Source organism: Mytilus edulis, chromosome 2, assembly GCF_963676685.1.
Source record: "Mytilus edulis chromosome 2, xbMytEdul2.2, whole genome shotgun sequence".
NCBI classification, from domain to species: Eukaryota; Metazoa; Mollusca; class Bivalvia; order Mytilida; family Mytilidae; genus Mytilus; species Mytilus edulis.
The window spans coordinates 58,953,667-58,975,467 of record NC_092345.1 but is presented as its reverse complement, the minus strand read 5'-3'; the positions used below and the strand labels follow the sequence as shown (position 1 = coordinate 58,975,467).

General features: G+C 32.4%; 1 long non-coding RNA gene across 1 annotated transcript; it reads right to left on the bottom strand.

Annotated features, from left to right (window-relative positions):
• Window positions 1–16,903: 16,903 nt before the first annotated feature.
• Window positions 16,904–18,939, bottom strand: LOC139512528 (uncharacterized). Its single transcript, XR_011662295.1, has 2 exons — window positions 18,836–18,939; window positions 16,904–17,940 (listed from the first exon to the last, which is right to left on the bottom strand). It is a non-coding gene; the product is annotated as an uncharacterized lncRNA (long non-coding RNA).
• Between the last annotated feature and the right edge of the window lie 2,862 nt (window positions 18,940–21,801).

Here is a 21,801-nt window from a genome sequence, read left to right as displayed (position 1 = left end):
TCAAGCATGTGTCTAGCGTATACCTGTACGCTATACGCACGTAATACATACGCTACAAGCGCGTTGAAAACGCTACGGATAAGTTTGAGACACGTTTAGGGCACATTGTGTACGCTTGAAGATCGTTCAACTTTAACTGAAACGTATGAGCAGGGTGTGGTTGTAACAAACACCCCATAATAGAACGTCCAAGATACGACTGGGACGCGTCTCAAATACGTGCAAGAAACTTTTTTCCTTCTTAGCGTGCATTTCATCTACGTTAGACAAACGCCAGGCATACGCCAACATGCATTTCTCGGACGCTCGGAAACGCTCAGGTACGCTTCTCGTACGACCAATACACGCTTAAATCTCATTGTGCACACGTTACAGAATATGATTGACGCCGGTATAGATAATAACCTAATCTTTAAACGCAGGCCTCATCTCCGTCTAGTCTAAAAATTCTTCAATGCTTGTATCACATTTTCTTTTTTTTTTTAATTTACTCCTTATCTTTTTCTAATTCGACTATGTTAGTATTCATTCTTAATTTTTATGCAAATCTCTGTTTTGTACCATAAATAATACTTCATTTCCATTCTCAATTTTATCTTGAAGTTTTTCTGATAAATATAAATCCAGAATATTTTTTACATAAACTATAAAATAGGCAGTTAATCATGTACAAAAGGTATATGATGGCATTATTAATGTTTTCTATTTATTGTCGAATTTAAAATAAAATATTTCGGTTAACTTGTTTTATATGTATCAAGCTCTTGAATCAACGAAGGCTACAGGGAAAACGGTACTAAATTACATTTTCCCAGCATTAGGTTGACCTTTTGTGTACCCCAAGGCAGGTGGAAGTTGGTCATGATACTATTTGGCTTCAATTTTGAAAACAGAATAATAAAGTACTAACACCACATATAACTGTTTTATCCAGGTTTTTATCATAAAAAGTGGTAGTTCAGAAAATGTTAATATTGTCGCCTATTGCAGAATAAATAGTACCGTATTCCCTACATGTATACATGTATGCATTTAGCGTATGAATCCACTACCAGTTTTAATTGTTTTGCTTGAGGTACATTTTGCATGATACAGTCATTTTACACGATGGAAACAGAAGCTGTATATCGAACGTAAACACACATTTCGTCAAAAAATTTCTTGGTTCATTTTAATTATTCAGAGAGAAGGTCTGCATGTGATGTCCAGCTGGAATGTCAGGCTAAACTTCAGAAGAGAATATAAAACTTATAGCTTTTAACTGCATCTTGCTGTCATTTTTCTCGTGCATCTGTATCTAAATTATTCTACTGTCTACGAAAAAATTTAAACATAAGATATAATTTTAAATTTAATAGTAATAAAAAAACGATATATAAAAGCATTTTAAGAATAAAAACATAGAGCAATTGACATTTGAAATTTCCATATATCACAATACTTTTTTTAAAATAGCACTACAAAATATAGATGATTTAAAAATTAAAACATCTGTTATCTCTCTTTCAAGACAAAATCATATATTATATTTGACCGTGTCCTTTTCCAATACATCGTGGGCTTATCGCTATCAAGTTAGTCCAATCCGGGAAAAAGTCATTTATGCAACTTCCTGGTTCCTTGGGTCAGGCCGCCGAAAATAAAGTGTGTTGAATAACTTGATTTATTGAATAAGTTCAAGGCAATCGAAATCTCCCATAGCAGGAAGATCATAATTGGAAGTTAAATGTACTGAAAGTTTATTTTTTTACGCTAAGTGCCGACATGTCATCCGACAAGGAAGAAACCAAATCCTCGGATTCCGAATAGTCTGATGGATCATAGTTATCTGATGCCACTTCATCTTGTATAATTTGTCTCGATATAGTTGGCGGGTATGGTGCCTGCGACAAGCACTTCTTCGTATTTTTTCGCCCAGTTACGAAACATACTGTTGTATTTTGGCTTCTCTGGGTCTTTTGGAATATACTTATCCAACACTGCAGGATCTGAAAGATCAATAATTTTGACATTCGTCAGCTTTTTAACATTTATCTTCACAATTCTGTATGTCTTCTGAATAATCAATCTTTTTCTTGTTTCGGTTTTTTGCTAAAGTAAAGTAAGATCTACAAACACATCACCATCACCAAAACACAATTTTGTCATGAATTTATCTGTGTCAATTGTTAATACGCACATAGACCAAAGTGAGCGACACAGGCTCTTGAGAGCCTCTATTTTGTTATTATATTGAATATTAATATAGATAGAGATAAACTGTAAACAGCAATAATTTACAGCAAAGTAAGTCTTAAAAATAAGTCAACATGACCAAAATGGTCAATTGACCCACATAGGAGTTATTGCCCCTTATAGTCAATTTTTAACAATTTTCATAAAATTTGTAAATTTTTACTTACATTTTCCACTGAAACTACAGGGCCAATCATTATAGATAGAGATAATTGTAAGCAGCAAGAATGTTCAGTAAAGTAAGCTCTACAAACACATCATCACCAAAACACAATTTTGTCATGAATCCATCTTGTGTCCTTTGCTGAATATTCACATAGACCAAGGTGAGCGACACAGGCTCGTTAGAGCCTCTAGTTTTATTGACGATCAATGCATTGGAATGGGGATATTTAGTTAGAACTGACCCTTTATCCTGGGTAAGGTTCCTCTTTTTAAAAATAGCTGTATCCGATCCTGCTAGTCTAGTCAAAACCGAATAATATGAACAGCATATTACAACAAAAAAATCCAGAAAAAACTTGAATTTGGAATTAAAATTAGAAAGATCATATCATAGGAACATGTGTACTGAGTTTCAAGTTGATGTAACTTTAACTTCATCAAAAACTACCTTGACCAAAAACTTTAACCTGAACTTTGCACTATCATTTTCTATGTTCAGTGGACCATGAAATTGGGGTCAAAACTATAATTTGGCATTAAAATTAGAAAGATCATATCATGGGGAACATGTGTATTAAGTTTCAAGTTGATTGGACTTCAGCTTCATCAAAAACTACCTCGATTAAAAACTTTAACCGGACGGACGAACGGAGGCACAGACCAGAAAACATAATGCCCCTCTACTATCGTAGGTGGGGTATAAATAGAGGGTATCGGGTCCGTTGTACCCATATATATTTTGACTATTTTACCTATTATGCCTGTTTTGTTCATGCATCGTTGTAAATATAATGGAATCTGATGCGACAGTCTGTCGTCATACAAGTGAGAGGTTTAGTGCTATAATACAAGGTTCGATCCACCATTTTCTACATTTAAAATGCCTGTACCAAGTCAGAAATATGACAGTTGTTGTCCGCTCATATAACTTTCCACTGAGAAAATCCCCTTTTTAGATTTTACTAAAAATCTTACATCTTAACTTATTATTTTAATCCCCTAATGATAGATCTTATTAATAAAACCTCCTTTTAATGTATCTTGTACTGCATATTAAAAAGCAAAATCAAATGAAACATATTTTTGATTGTAAATCATTGAAAACTGAGTTGTGATACATAAGTGAATTTACTAGAATTTTATCAATAATTTATTAGATGATGCGATCTCTATCTAAAGTTAAAGATAGAAAAGGTAAAAGTACAAAAAGGAAGAAAATAATAACAAAATAGAATGTTTATTTGTGTTTATTAGCAATAATTGTAATAAAAAAGAGGCTGGACTGCGTCAGTGGAACTAGCAGGGGCGAACCCCCACTGTATTTTTCAGGTTGAGAAAATGTTTTCAGTGTTAACGAAGTATCCACACGACTACGCCAGCCGACAGATAAATGGACTTATTTATATATATCAACGTAGCAGACGATGTATGTGTTTATTAATAGATCAAAGCGGAAGTATTTTTGTATTTAATTAGATTTCAACATGCATACATTATCTATGATCAATTAATTTTAGCTAATCAATACATCTTGAAGATAAAGAATGGGACCTTGTATCACTACATCTTTCCCGTGATCTTATCTAATCTACATAAAAAGATCCGATCTGACCCGAATAATTCAAAAGATCCGATCTGACCTGATTACCTAACCCGAATAATTCAGTCGACTCGTTATATTCCGCTTACTACATTAAGGTGGCACGGTAGTATTTCCTGGCCCATAAGGGTTAATGATAGCCTTTTTAGAATTTTCATCACTTTCTACTGAGACTACTATATAGTAGTCTCAGCTTTCTAACACTGCAAAAAAAATCTACACTCACAGTTAACTGAAGTACCATTTTACTATTCAGAAGTGAATTTGAATATGTATTATGACCGTTTACTTTTTTTGCTATTTTTAAAACCTAATGCCACTAGTACTTTTAGGTCTTTTATGGTGCAATGAATACAAAATTTAAAAACATTCACAAAAATTCATTTCAAGTCATCTGTGATCATCTGTATGTAAAATTATTTCATATTTTTCTACACCTGATTCATCCCTCAGTTTGGGAAAGCATGTTCAGTTGATACTGTATTTTTTTGTCCAATCACACTGTTTAGATACATTTACCCAAGTGGGTATGTTCCAGACCATATGAGTATTTGGACCGTACGCGTACGGTCCGGACCGTATACGTATACTCGTACGGTCGGACCGTATGAGTATACGCGTACGGTCCAGTACGAGCTGACCATACATGTTATTTGATCATATGGGTTAAATTGAAACAAGCATTTATCACAATCTTTATTTTTAGTTTTACAAATTGTTATTGATAATTTATTACAATTAGATAGATAAAATGAACAAACGAACAATTGAAATTAAGTATTTGTTTAATTTTATATCTGAATCCCATTTTGGTACTCTCGCCCAAGGTGACACAATTCAAGTAACGTAATATTTTTTGACATTTTCATGTATGCAGTTCATGCATGTTCCTTTGCATTTGCATTTTTTGGTAAAGTTGCTAAATATTCTAAAACAATTGACCTCCCACATTATGTTTACTTCCGATGTCTTCAATTTCAGTGATCATAATTCAATTAATGTATTACTGATCGACATGCTTAATACAAGAGACTAACAGATTTAATTAGCCTGAATTTAAAAAAAAGTTAAAAAATATAAAGTTTTTGTTTCAATTACAATTGAACTTTTTTAGATTAATTTGATAGTTAAGTTATGTTGATCTGCTATATGCATTTGTAACTAATAAACTTGACCAACTTTTTAATATTAGTCAGACCGTACGCGTACGGTCCGACCGTATGAGTATTTTGAAAAAGTACGCATACGGTCCAGACCGTACGCGTACGGTCCAAATACCCATACGGTCTGGAACAGGTACACAAAAGAGCAACCTAAATTCTGGAATGCAAATACAACCGTGCCACTTACTCGCAAGTAGGAGAGATCGATTACGGGGAGGGGCTGAATTATTGGGGTTACTGATTACCTTGCATTTACTGTAGTAAACAAATAATCGTAAAAATAGAATAGTGATCCGGCGAAGTAACTTAGCTGCATCTCGCGTGTGGACTATCACACACTGCAAAAAATCAAAGAAAAATAGTTGGATCAGTGGAAATTCGTATGGAGTTATTGATTGTCTTTTGGTTCACAATTACAAGTCTTTAAACAAAGACACGTGAGAAGAGTGACTATAAATTAATCACTAAAAAAACGAAAGGTCGATATGCGCTTGAAGATAAGGCATGTCACTTATTCAGCTAGTCCAAATAATTATGACGTCTTGAAAGGTTATTATAATTTTTATTCAGCTTGCTCCGTTCTTTTTCGTTAATTTTATTGTAAACTTGTCCAAAACAAAAGTTTTAATTTTTAACAAGCCTGGAAAATTTTTAAAGGAATCATTTTATTTAGCTAAAGAGGCTATAGAATGTGTTAATAAATGTAAATATTTAGGGGTAGTCTTTACTTCTAGTGGTCTTTTTCAACAGGGGAAAGAAGGGCTATTCAAAAAATCCTTAAAGGCAAAATTTAAATTACAAAAATCCATGTCAGCTTGTAATCCAAGTATTGATACTGCAATTCATTTATATGATCACACAATAAAACCGGTGTGTAGAAATACCGCAAAGGACTTCTTAGTGCACTAAGAAGAAAGTTTTTGCACTAAGGACATTAAAACGATGTTTTAGGACCAAAAAGAACATGGATATAAGTAGATATAAGTATATAACTCATAATTTGAAAGTTTGGTATCAATAGCTTTTGTAATATTGAAGTTAAATGACTTTTTAATCAGCGCGTGCCATTCGACACGTGACCAACGGCTTATTGCAAATTCCCAATCATCATGTCCAATCAACCTTATCGAATAAACAATTGTCTTTGATCGTTACTAATTGATTACTTAATGGTAGTTGTTGCATAAACCTAACGGTTTAGCGTGGTATAATTTCAAGTTGATGAAAGAAAAATTAAAAATTGAATTTTGTGTTTACTTTGTTTTATTTTGTTATTTTGTTTTGAAGGAAATTGCTAAATAAACTTCTTTTGGTTTTTTTTAAAGAAGCCAATTTTGAGATACAAATTGAGAAAAAAAATGCTTCTGATATTTCATTTCCTAATTTACAACACAAGAGTTTGCATACTATTATACCTTGAAAGATACTTGAGAATAAAAAAATGTGGCGTCCGTGGGGTTCTTCAAAAACCGATTTCAGAAATGTTATAGAAAGACTTAAAGAGGTAAATACTATTTTATGAAATAACATACCGTTTTTTTTTTATTTTTCAAAAAGAGAATAATCATGACTTTGTACTATGACAGATACTTTTATTACTGATGTCAATGCCTTTTCTTTTTTTTTACAAATCATCATAATTTTAACATTTGAAGATGAACACAATTTTCTTTTATAATGTAATAGGCATAGTGGTTTGAGAAACCAATATATTCACAATGGTGTAGAAGTTCATTTTCAAGTTAACTTTGGGTTCAATATATACAAATCTGTTATTCTAGTACTGTGTATCCATTAAAAGTATTTAGATTGATCAAAATTCTACAAAAAAACTTGATATTAGTTATTAAAAACAAGTTGAATCGCTATTGCATGTGAAAAATGTATATTTCAAGAATAAAAATCGTTAACATCGCAAATTGTATTTTAATAAAAAAAAAAATTACGGGAGTAATTCAAATTTAAAAATATATCAAGATCAGACGATTGTGACACCATTATTAACAATACATTGAGGAATAACTTTGCACCGATTGTGCACTTTGATAAGCTGGTGGCGAACAAAATCTTTCCAAGAACACATTGCTCTCCATTTTTATGCAAAACCTATTACATTTTTATGTTAAGGGTTATTGTTGAAGGTCGTACGATGACGTATGGTTGTTAACACATACTTCCTTTGGTTTCTTATGGAAATTTGTCCATTGACAACAAACATACCACATCATCTACTTTATATAAGTATTGTATAATTTACAACGTATTTTGGTGATCTTGCAAAATGATCGCAATCCCAAAAATCGTAAATATATTTTCTTATCTTAAAAGGGTGCAAGAAGGGTTCCATTAACAGGCCAATGAATAAGATTACAGTTAATTTAAAATAAAAATAAAAATATAGGGGTATTTTTTTCTCTCATAATAACAGTTAACAGATTCACAACAATGTCAATTTCAAGAAAGCAGACAACAGTTAATTAGTCAATAACAGTACAGCATCAATGATCTTGAATATATGCCACTTTTAACTAAAATATAAAGGCACAGAACCAGGACATAGGAGCACAGAACCAGGACCGTTTTTCTTATTACCAGCACAACGTCAGGACAATTCCGTTTAACGAACTTGCACGACTTTTGCAATATAATATTGTTGTAATATACTTTGCATGGTACTTATGACGCATCAGAGAAAAATTAAGCAACAAAACAGTCGTTTTATTGCCGTTCTGATACAATGTCAACAAACCCACCAGCACAGAATCAGGACCCACCAGCACCTGACAGGACCAAATCACCAGCACAGAACGTTCTCTCGCAGGACAACCATACCCACCGTGTTAACAGACAAAATGATTTCCTCATCAAATGGGAAACTCGTCATTCCAAATGTGAAGCGTCTAGCTCGTAAGCCAGGTCAACGGCATGCATAGACCAAAAAGTGCAGCTGCAAGAACAATGCCGCGGTTTTCCAAATGATTGTACTAGTATATCTATATATGTAAATATGTATATCAATATAAATTAATTTAAAAACTATGTTATTAACTGTTATATTTTTAAATGTCATAAACTGTTGTTTTAAAAATGTCATAAACCGTTATATTTTAAAAATGTAATAAACTGTTATATTTTGAACAATGTGTATCCTTATGTGTTTGTAAACAAATATATACAATTTTAAAATATCTGTATATAAATTTACTAGAGATCAGCAAAAAATAAACTTTACAAACAAGTAAAAAGCTAAAATCAATAAATAAGAGTAGAAAATACGTTATTACATAGAAGTTAAAAATAAAACAGACAGAAATACAAAATAAACACGACAGTTACAACAAACAGAGAACATTTTGAAATATCAAAAAACATATACATGTTTAATCAGTTTATAAGTGGATTATAAACGGGTCAAGGTTGAGCGAAACATGAATTTCTATCGATTACACAGGTGACAATCAACTGATTGAGGCACGTGTCGATAAAATATTAAATAACTTTTTAATTACAAAAGATATGATTATAAAATTTGAAATTATGAAGTTTTTCAAAGTGTATTTCTACATGCCATGTCCTTTGTGACCGTTGTATCATTCCATCAGGTCCTTAGTGCACATTTTTGTTCTTAGTGCACTAAGGAGGTCCTTTGCGGTATTTCTACGGACCCCAATAAAACCAATTTTATTATATTGTAGTGAAATTTGGGGTTCATTTAAAATTAACTCTGCTGCTTGCAAGAAAAAAAGTGATTATCTATTTGAATTAATCTACATAAATGATTATTTGGAAAAATCACATTTTAGATATTTAAAGTATATTCTTGGTGTAAATAAGAAAGCCTCAAATTTAGCAGTGTTATCAGAGGTTGCAAGATTTCCTCTTTATTTTTCTGTCATTATATCTATGGTAAAATATGTACACAGGCTTAACAAGTTGGACACAGGGTTACTTTATGATGCTTATGTTTGTAATAAAATTTTAGATGCAGAAAACATTAATTGTTGGTATTCATCTATGAAATATGTACTTCAATCACTTGATATACAAAATTTAGATACAAAGCTCAATAAATTAATTAAATTTTATTTTTGTAAAATGTAAACTTTGTAATAGTTTCAAAACATTTTGGTTGGTCAAAAGATCTGAAACCTTATCACAAGGTAATAGTAAATTAGAGAATTATTTCAACCTCAAGACTGACTTTGTAAAGGAGGCTTATTTACCAATTAAAGATTTTAGTATAAGAAGAGCTATATGTAAAATGAGAATAAGTGCTCATGATCTTAAAATTGAGAAAGATAGATATAATAAAAAATACATAGAGAGAACTCAACGTCTATGTCATCACTGCTTATCACATGGATCAAATTCTATTGAAGATGAGACCCATTTTACAGTAAATTGTCCATTATATGATGAACAGAGGAAATTATTATTCGATAAAGCATGGAAGTAATATTTAAAAGGAATAACATCGAGTAATTAGCATGTATTAACGGCCTGTAGAGCCCTGTACTAAAGTTATATGATTTTATCCAATTATAGTCTCAGCGGTAAGACCCCTTTGGTTACTATCTGTGATACCGCGGTTGTAAAATGGCAGCTGCAATTTCTTATCAGTCACGTGATTTTATCGAGTCCGGTAATTTTAAAGTACCTGTGTGAAATCCGAGGTTTATAAATAAGAAGGTGGCGCTGTATCATATAAAACCTCTGCCTTCAGATGAAGTCGTATGATGTAAAAAAAACTTAAAAAACTGACGAGAATTGTTCAAACTACAGCAGTTTATCATGGAAAATTGTATTTAATTTAGCATATTTTTGCTTTTTACCGTTTGTTTTAAACTGTTCTAAAAGTATTTTCCGGTTAAAAGCGGATCCCGAGTTAAGCAGATAAATACCGATGAATCGATCAGATTTCACATGATGTTTAACAAAATAATGTAGGCAAATGTAGGCATAGATTTTTTTACTGTTGAAATGTGCAAAGTTAATCGAGATTGAATAAAAGAATATTTACTTTCAAGTATTCTAAATTTATGTATATGTCATAAATGTCATTGATTGCATTATTGAAACTGGAAACTAAAATGGGGATAATATTTTCGTAAATATATATTATTATGGAAAGCTTGTATTAATATAATAATTTTAAGCTATACAGCAAAAATTATAACAAACCGACGAAATGGGCTTGAATCTATCTGTCTTACGGTAAATTCATTTTTACACAAATTAGTTTATGTATCAAGAACTTAAATTGAAGGATAGAACCGTTTAGAATTTTGAATATTTTAATTGACTATAAATACACGAAGGATTTAGATTTTTCGTATTTAATAAAGAGGGTCCAAACGTATTTTTTTTTACAATCATCTTCTTAACTTACGGAAATGTTTTTTTAACTGTCTGTAAATATTAAAATTGAAATGACACAATCTTGTTCTCCAATTTCGTATGTGATAGCTGTCGGTTTAAACTATTATGATCAAACTAACCAAAAATAGGGAAAAATTGGACTAAAATAAAAATTGAACGAATGACTCTTTTCGGCAGCGTACATCAACGGAATATAACGAATGGACTATTTGGGTTACTTCGCACGTATAAACGACAAAAACTTGTCTGTTCGTGGTTCTCCGTGAACACGAAAATGACCGATAAGTGTCAGTGATTTGATCGATCACATGCGGAGAATCAACTTCCATGCCAGATATTGAACCAATTAACAAGTTATTGAAAGGTGCATGGGCGGTAACGCAGATGAAACCTTTGAAGTGACGACGATATTATTCCTTTCAATATTACTTCCATGGATAAAGTTATCACTTTTTGTACTAATTTTAAAGAACTACCTAATGATAAGAAATATTTCTGGCTGTTCGCAAATGAGCATTTACCAACTCTCATGTGCCTAGGAAATTACATTATTAAAGGTTTAGAAATAAGATCCAGATGTAAACAAAATATATGAAGTAATTTAGTATTTTATTGTTATAAGATTTAATACAATAGTTATATAAAACACATGTTGTGTTAGGCTCTGATCCTGTTCATAACGTTATAGTATGTATTAGTTTTCTGTTTTGCTTTTTCCAATCATATTGTGTTGTAAAATGATGCCCTTAATGGGTTCTTGATTAGATTAATAAAATTCTTATTATGGCACCCTCAACGGAGTTGCGGTGACATATTGTTATTGTTCGTTTCTTTTTTTCTTATATCTATTCTTCCACACTTTTTTGTCCATGCTATTTCTCAGAATTGGCTTGATCAATATTGATGCAACTATACCAGAATGTAGACCACTATATGAAATTGTGCAATCGGGGTATGGCATCATCAAGATGGCTGCCGTTGCCATGGAAACTTATAAAATGTAAAAAAAAATGCAAATTCTAAATCTTTTGTTATAAGAGCCAACCTAATGAAGCTTTATGTAAATGTTGGCAGTGGTGCCCTGAGGTGCCAACAGTACTTAGCTTCTGCAAATTCTGTACCATTGCCATGGCAACTGGAGAAAAGTTTAACATTATACCTATGGGAAAAGACATCAAACCAGCCTTTTCTAAAGGAATATAAGATCAAACTCAAAGAAACTTTATGAATATGTAACATGGCATAAGTCGATATTGAAACTGTTGTTGGAATTTTCAAAATGGACACTGTTACCATGGAAACAGCAAAAATGTCCAAAAATCTCAAAATGCTCCAAACTTAATGAAATTCATTATAAATGACCAATGGCAAGTAAAGATCAGACTTTTGACTTCCGAATTTCCAAAATGGCCGCCGTTGCCATGGAAACTACAAAAATTTCAAAAACTTCAAAATGCTCTCAAATTGAGGAAACTTTACAACACTGTTAATAAACATCTGTAGATGCGGTCTTTGACTTTGGAATTTTCGAACTGGCTGCAGTTTAGTGGCAATGGGGGAAGGGTGCCATCCGCTATTGCTTGCAATGGCAAATCTAGTTCTTATTCTTATTGTGCGTTTATTTATAGGAACTGCAAATATTTGCTTCAACCTATAGAGCGATTCGATCCAAAAGAATTGCCGTATATACGTATTTGTCCTATTAGAATCGAAATAATTTTATAATATGGGGGCTTGAATATATCGTGATTTTACTAAGGGTTGACCCTTATGCGTAAACCGTCCCATTGTTAAAATTATTGATCAACGTTAAACACTAAAACTTAGAAGGAGATTCAGTATACTATATATTTATAAGAAAACACCGCAAGACTAACTTTCACGGTCTAATTATAAATATGAAATCATTACGGAAACAAATGGTTACAACTAGTTGGCCTTACATTGGTTTGGAATTTTTTCATGTCCTTTTTTTGGTTATATAGATCTTTAACTGCATGTGTCGGTTTTTATACATTGTCTTTAAAATAATTTGACTTTTACTGATGAAGGTATATATAAATCCAGAAAAGCGCTTCGGACGCATGAAAATAATAAAGTGTTGTTTACATTTTGTTGTATCATCATATCTTCCTCAAGTATTTTAGACAAGTGTATGTACCGTGTATATGCAGTATAAAATAAGGTGATCGGGAATGAATGCCTATCGTACACATTGGCGGATCCAAGGGGGGGGGGGGGGGGGGGTCCGGGGGTTGGAAACCCCCCCTTATTGGCCGATCAATGCATTTGAATGGGGACATACAGTTGGAACCCCCCCCCCCCTTTGTCCTGGGTTGAGAACCCCCCTTTTTAAAATGGCTGGATCCGCCCCTGCTACAACTATCAACAAAAGTCCAAATGACGGCATTTACTGAAAGTATATTCGCGAAAATAAGTTGGTTTACAGTATATGTAAAATACAGCCTTCAACAATGAGCAAAACCCATACCGGAAAGTCAAATAGGAAGGCCATAACATGAAAAAATATGAAACATTTCAGAAGACAAAACCAGCAACCTTATTTATAACAAGCAATTGGCTGTTATCATTGTTGAAGACCGTATGCTAACCTATATATGTTTAGTTCCTGTGTCAGTTGGTCTTTTGTGGGGAGTTATCACATTGGCAATCATACTACATCTTATATTTATTATATAATTAAACGAAAATCAAATATGACAGACAACAACCAATAACACCCACTAACTATGATTTTATAAACCTGACTTGAGAAACATATAGAATGTGGCGGGATTAAATATTTGAGCGACGAACCCTCAACCTAACCTGCTCTAGTGTAACAGCAGAACATAAGAACAAAATGTAATAATCATATGGAAATGACTTGTATCTTTTATATTTGTAAGTTTGATATTGAATCATGGATGCACTTCTGCCTGCATTTTTTTTTACAACATATACAACTTAGTGATACCAGAGACATATATACACATATATGTCTCTGGTGATACCTTTTTTTTCAATAAAACTTTATGCGTAGTGATCATTTATTGCATATCGAACCAATGAACCTATACATGATATTAATTGATTTCCATTTTCTTATATCTTCTCTGTTATGTTTTCAAGAAAAACTTGTTCTTGTTTACAAAAGCTGATAGGAGTGAAGTTGATAATCCTACAAGCAACCCTATAAACAGCTGATGCTTTCTCGTTGTTTTCCACAGGGCATTGGTCGTCTAACTGTCCAGAAATAAGCCAATAAGTCTAACAACAACAGCAGTTCCAAATGAGGTATTATCTTTGATTGACTTTAATTTATGTTAAGACACATATGAGTATGAGAATGAGTTAGTACAATTTTATAATGTAAAAGGTCGATTATATAATAGACTACATTTTTGAAAAGGAAAAAAATTATTGGCCGAGTTTAAAAAATTTAGTTTTGCCTATACTTGAATCTGGCTATTTTTTGAAAATTACCGATGCACCTACGTCTGTATTTTTTGGTATGTACGGGAGTCGCTAAGAAAGTTAGCACTCCCCCTTTTGTTGTTAATCCTTTATCGGTGTCGGTCAACTCGACTGGCAAGGAATGGTTGATTCTTGACCGCAGACACGTACATCAATACGAAATGTTATTTAAATTTAAATACGAGGTTGTAAAAGAGGCCAAAATGTATGCAGTAAATACAAATTTTGCATTTAAATTTGATTCAAGACATCATCGGGGTACCTACATATAGATATGCATGTTGAATCAAAAACGTTTCTTGGGTTTTCATAGAAAAGTGACACTAAAGTTAAATATTAACACTTCAGCTGTATCTTTAGTGCTGAGCTCAGCTTGTTACAGTTTCACTAAAATGGTACTCCCTCTAGTAAAATATTGGCATAGTAAAGGATTCAAATTAATTGTATATCTAGATTATGGACTTGGATTTATTTGGAAATACTGAAAAATTATGTTTAAAAGTGTCAAAAGAAGTATTGTCTGATTTATTGTCAGCTGTGTTTTTGCCAAATTATGTAAAAAATGTAAAAAATGTGTGGAAGCTATACAAAAGTTAAGACTGGCTTGGATTTGAATGGGATTTAAATAGGGGTACCCGAACAGAAAATGTTTGAATATTTTGAATATTATTGCTTTAGCTCTTATGAATCCATGTAATACGACTGCAAGAAAAGTTGCAGCGGATATTGGTAAAATCATTGCATTATCACCCACATTTGGTAATATATATGTAGAATTTTGACAAGACACTTACATCATTTAGTAAATGATCGATCCTCTTGGGACTCTAGACTCGTAGAGTTAAGTTAGATCTTGTGTCTATTAAAGAGTTAGAATTTTGGCATTCTTCACTAAAATCTTTACCTAATTGCGTGTTAGCACCAATACAGAGACTTCCCTTTAAGCTAAGAGGTTAGCTTATACTGTCTGGTGCAAGTTCATATGTGGGCACTGGTTAGATTGTGCATTTTCGGATCAAATTGCGCATCAGATGTGGAAAAACGTAGAAAAGCTCAAAAGGTCAACTTGGCGTGTTTAAAGGCAGTGATTTTGACTTGGAAAGCTGTCCGGTTCATTTTAATTAAATAATTTTAAAATTCAATTAAGTAGAGCTAACGGTACATTGGTTATCTCTAACTTGCAATCGACAGTTTGATGGCCGATGCTGGAGTCTGTTGACACCGGCAAGTTTGTTGGTTTTGTGCAAGACTTTGTTGAGTATGAAACCCTTCTATTTTTTTCAACATGGAATCTGCTGAGAATTCGGTTTTAAACGAATATAGGTTTATTTCAAATGTGCTTGTATTGAAACTTGATGCTAAAGTGAATGAATGAATTTTGAATAAAAAATTCTTTATGCGGACCTTCAGTTGCCGCTTTTTGTTTTTTGATATTGTAACTGTAGATTGTACAGTTTCCGTGTTTTTAATATTCGGACCTGGCCACTGTCCGTGATTTTCTGAACTTGAAGGATAGGATATTGCATATCTTTCCATGTCTTGTATTGAAACTTGATGCTAAAATGAATGAATGAATTTTGAGTAAAAATTTCTTTATGCGTACCTTGCCGCTTTTTGTTTTTTTGGTACTGTAACTGTTACAGTAGATTGTACAGTGTACATGTGTTTAAATATGCGGACCTGGCCGCTTGTATCACGGACCTGCATGGCCGTGATTTTCTTTACTTGGGGGATAGGCGAAACCCATACAAAAGAAAAAACCACAACGGATATGATTGTTAAACTATTTAACCTGTATCCTGATATTTCTAACCTGTCCAACCGTTGTTGGCTTATGCTTGATTTTTTTAGATACAAAGAACTCTCGCTTATAATAATGAGTGATATCAGTTTTCATAAAACACACGTTGAAATTATAGTTCACAATAGCAACACCGATATTTATAGACAAGACAAGTACACACCCGTGATATCGCGGGTCCATGACTGAATTAAAGTATATAACTATGCCTAAGCCTTATTTTAGTAATTAGTATTGTCATCTGATAAATTCATGTCGATTATAAGATACAAAGTTTTCTCTGCTTTCAAATCTTTCTGTTTGAACCCGTCGACCTGGAACTATCAATTATTGGTAATATTAATTATTTGGAAAACAAAAGGTCCTGGCTATCCAGGAATGGAGTATTTTTTAATCAACAGCATTGTCCTATATTAGTTATCTTAGAAAGTCTTGCTGATTGCCGAATAAAACTACAATAGGGAACAATTTGACAATGATTGAATTTAGTAGTGTCAGCCCTTTGATTATGACCCGTGTATATAGCAAAATCCTAAATACACCGTTTGGTGGTGCGCCTGTCAAATGCGGAACGTACAGATAAGGTAATAGCTAACAGGTGAATATACTATTGGTATCGGTATCGGATTCGACCCGGAACTTGTTAATTATTGACAATATTAATTATGTGGAAAACAAAAGGGTCTGGAGTGGTGTAATTTTTAATCTACACCATTGTCCTATATTAGTTATATATAGAGTTGAATTCTTTGATTTGTCGTTTTTACCCGATGACGGCTGACAAATTGGACCTCGTAATTTTAGTATTATAGATAGTATAGTTATATATGATAGCAAGTACGGATATAAATCATGTACAAAATGTATATATGATGGCATTATTAATGTTTTCTATTTATTGTCGAATCTAAAATGAAATATTTCAGTTAACTTGTTTTATTTGTATCAAGCTTTTAAATCAACGAATACTACATGTATATGCATTTAGCTTCTGAATCCATTCTTTTGCTAGAGGTACATCTTGCATGGTACAGTGATTTTACACGATGGAAACCGAAGCTGTATATGTAACGTAAACACACATTTCTTCAAAATTTTCTTGGTTCATTTTAATTATTCAGAGAGAAGGTCTGCATGTGATGTCCAGCTGGAATGTCAGGATTAACTTCAGAAGAGAATATAAAACTAAACTTTTAACTTCTCCTTGCTGTCATTTTTCTCGTGCATCTGTATCTAAATCATTCTACTGTCTACGAAAAATTGAAACATGAGATATAATTTAAAATTTAACAGTAATAAAAAAACAATATATAAAAGCATTTTAAAAATAAAAACATAGAACAATTGACATTTGAAATTTTCATATATCACGATACTTTTAATAGCACTACAAAACTATAGCTGATTTAAAATCAAAACATCCGTTATCTCACTTTCAAGTCAAAATCATATATTATATTTGACCGTGTCCTTTTAACTAAATTTATTGAATAAGTTCAAGGCAATCGAAACATGTGTTTCTCCCATAGCAGGAAGATCATAATTGGAAGTTAAACGTACTGAAAGTTTATTTTTTTACGCTAAGTGCCGACATGTCATCCGACAAGGAAGAAACCAAATCCTCGGATTCCGAATAGTCTGATGGATCATAGTTATCTGATGCCACTTCATCTTGTATTGTCTCGATACAGTTGGCGGGTATGGTGCCTGCGACAAGCACTTCTTCGTATTTTTTCGCCCAGTTACGAAGCATACTGTTATATTTTGGCTTCTCTGGGTCTTTTGGAATATACTTATCCAACACTGCAGGATCTGAAAGATCAATAATTTTGACATTCGTCAGCTTTTTAACATTTATCTTCACAATTCTGTATGTCTTCTGAATAATCTTCTTCTTCTTGTTTCGGTCTTTTGCTAGACCTAAAAACGTCTTCGCAGCTCCAAGAGTTGCAGTAGTCGAAATATATTGAGAATCCTTCTTGCCTGCAATGTGTGAGATTGGAGTTATGTTTGCTTCGGGATTTCTGGCTTTAAGGCCTTCTGCTGTATTTTCGTCATCTCTCAACACACGGTAAATGTAGTCTTGTATAGGCATCTTTTTGGTTTCCAGATATTTTGTCCTTTTAAAAATAAGAAGGCGTTGAATTCTTTTTGACAAATCAGTCTTCACGTGCAACTACATATTTTATTATTTATATTTTAGCGAGTCAAGTACTAGTAATTATTGCATGCATTTGTATCATATTATATTCCCTGTTTTCCAACAGAAAGAACTACTGTAACATATATAAAGACCAAATGTAAATATCTGTGCACATATCCATACACAACAATTGTCATAATAAATATCGTTCATTCAAAGAATAATAATTCATTTAGTCGTGTACTAGCTTCGTTTGGCCAATGAATTTAATTGTCGATTATTTAACTCAAAGAGATATTTGTCATACAGTGCAAACAACTAATTTAAATTTCTTAAATTTAATACAATCAGTCTAGACGAACATATGTCGTAGACCGACGAAAACACAGTAGATCACATTAGTATGTGAGTGTGTCAGTTTGTGTTTCAATACAACAGGACTATGACACAAAACAAAAACATTCGCATACAGTGACAACAGTGTACATTTTCCTTATTTCTACTTTCTCTTTCCATGATATGTTATGATGGTCATTTCCCTTTCTGCATTAAATTGCCTGAATTTGATACATATATTAGCACCAGATATATACAGACAGGCAGGCACAATGAAAGATGCTGGATCAAATTAGATGCGACTAATTTTGTTGCTGTATATATACATATATTATAATAAGATTAAATACGGAAGTCTTTTCAAAATGTATATATAAATGTTATAAATGTTATGTATTGTATATGTAGCGATACAATTCAATGTTTATTGACGCATGCAATATACATATAAATATATACAGCCATAATTGCTTATTTACTCAACTTATTTATGCATGGGCATCACAGTGTTTTATATTGCTTTATAATTGACTTACCGGATTTGCTGCCCAAATATTACTTTCGTTTGAGATCGTCTTTAAACGAAAGTAGACATTTGTGTTAATCGGGGGAAATCCCATATAGCAAGACAAGACAAGACATGACAATTTTATTCTTTAAAATGATGAGTTTATTTATAGCATTATCTAATTATGAACACAATATTGATCAATATTGCACAACGAGGAAATTGATAATAGATCATAATAATAAGCTTGCGAAAATAATCTTATTACAACAATTCAGACTTGCGTTACAGTTATATTATACTTGTATTCTATAAGAATATTGTGTGATGAATCTCACGTTTTAAATGAACAAATAAGTTATATTTACTGTATTTCGTAATCAATATCAATAAGGAACTATATATATATATATATATATATATATATATATATAGTGATTTCAATGCTATGATTGGCCTAGTCACGTGGATACTTCGTTGTAAAACCCTTTCGTCACATGAGAAATCTAGCGGTTCAAGCCGCAGTCTTCCACCGATGCAAACCAGTCTTTTTTTATTTCATTTTTGCAAGTGTTAATCAATATCATAGCTATAGTTGATTATATTTAGCTTATTTTCAAATGAAAATGTAAAAAAACTAATACTTTCACAGGATAATTTTTTTTCTCAGGGAAATCGTATCAGTCATTGTGAATTATAATAGAATGAAATTCAAAACAGTGTGGCTGTGGCCATTGATTGACACATTAAATTCATTCATTGACTGGGACAATTTAGGTGAACGTTTGTATGTAACGACCACTGCTCACTATGTACTTTTTAAAGACACTTAAACTATGGGGTCACCAAAGGTTTTCAACACCTTAATAAAGTAATTCGAAAAACTAATCAGAAATTACACGATGTTTTGATTTATATCAATTATATAAATCAAAACATGAAGGTTATTCCTGATTATTTTTTTGAATTATTTTAATTAAAGGCGTTAAGAAACCTTTGGTGACACAACAGTTTAAATGTCTATAGTAGGTACGTCGCGAACAGTGGTCGTTACAGAAAAACGTTCACGTAAATTGTCCCAGTCAATGGATGAATATAATGTGTCAATCAATGGCCAAAGCCACACTGTTTTAAATTTCATTCTACATCACATTGAGAATGGAAATTGTGAAATGTGTCAAAGAGACAACAACCCTACTAAAGAACAGAAAATGCACAACTTTCGTTAATTGAAAGCTTTTCAAAGAATTTCCCCATTGACATATTCATATTAATTTAAAACAAAATTCCGTTGATGCTATTCTTTTACTGAATAATGTACAGTTTGGTTATTTGTTTCGTCAAGTTGTTCAGAACTGTTAATGATAAACGAATATTCGAATTCTTGTGAAATTAGTAGCTTTATTAAACTAATTATAAATATTTGAGTTTGAATGTTTCTGGTCAATTCGAATCGCATCAGAAGCACAAAATTTATAAAGTGTTATTTTCAATTTTAGTACTGGGTCAAACATATAAAAAAAAAGATGAAACCGTGAAAACTGATAAAAAGGGGGACGAAAGATACCAGAGGGACAGTCAAAATCATAAATCGAAAATAAACTGACAACATCATGGCTAAAAATGAAAAGGACAAACAGACAAACAATGGTACACACGACACAACATAGAAAACCAAAGAATAAACAACACGAACCCCACCAAAAACTAGGGGTGATCTCAGGTGCTCCGGAAGGGTAAGCAGATCCTGCTCTACATGTGGCATCCGTCGTGTTGCTTATGCGATAACAAATCCGGTAAATAGTCTAATTCGGTAGGTCACATTTATGAAAGAGAAGCGGATTGTAGTTACGACGTAAGGAACATATCCGAAATCATTTGTGAAACGGTTATTCCATAACGGTCAACCAACTCGTGATGGCGTCCGTAAAATTTACGAAGATATGATTTCAACTTCACCATTTGGAACTCTTGATTTAATAGCTTCCTTGTGAGCAACAACCCTCTATCAAGAAAATAATGATAGGAAATGCAAGCACGGGAATATCGTATCAATTGGGAGATATATACTCCGTATGCAGGTGCTGCTGGAATGTTGCTACTTAGAAATGGAAAGTTCACAATTAAAAAGCTGAAATCATCTCTTTTGTCGTAAAGTTTTGTTTTCAATCGACCAATAAAACATGTGTTTACTTATGCTGAACAACGTCTAAGTATAGATTATAGGTACTGACGTTGTGTAACATCTTACTGAAATGTTAAAGAGTTATTTCATTTCTTTTTATAAGTTATGACGTTTACATTTTAGTCAATTGTTGGTAATATCCCTTTGACATGGCTCGGTATTTCTATATCCCGGTATTCAGTTGTGTTATTGTGCTATGGTCATTTCTTGTATTCTTGTCATTCATTTTTTTGCGTATGCGCTTTGCCTATACGCCATTTCATTTTTTATGATTATAACACAATAATGACTGCTATGCCTCATTTTGACATGTTTACCAATTACATCATGTACTATGTCCATTTGTTTTAATCTTGTTTTGTTGTCAATATAATGGAATTTATTCAACCGTCATACAACTGAGAGGTTTAGCTAGACATAAAGCCAGGTATAACTTACCATTTACTACAAAGAAAATTGCATGTATCAAGTCAGGAATATGTTTTATCTTTTGCTATTTGATAAGGGATTTGCCGTTTTGAATTAAAGATGCAAAGAAAAACATAAACAGTAATGAAAGGACTTTATATATATGTAACGATTGGAATATTCAGGTTACAATTGTATATGTTTTATCGTTATAAATTTTGTAGCTGCTTTGCATTTTTAAAACCATGCATATTTTGTCTTTTTTTATGGTTTATGTTTACTTAGAACTATAACAACTCTATATAATTGATGTATTGCGTTTTACTTGAAGGGACTTTTTTTCTATAATTTGAAAACAAATTGTTTGACATTCATGGTTTTATTAACTGTATTCGGTATTA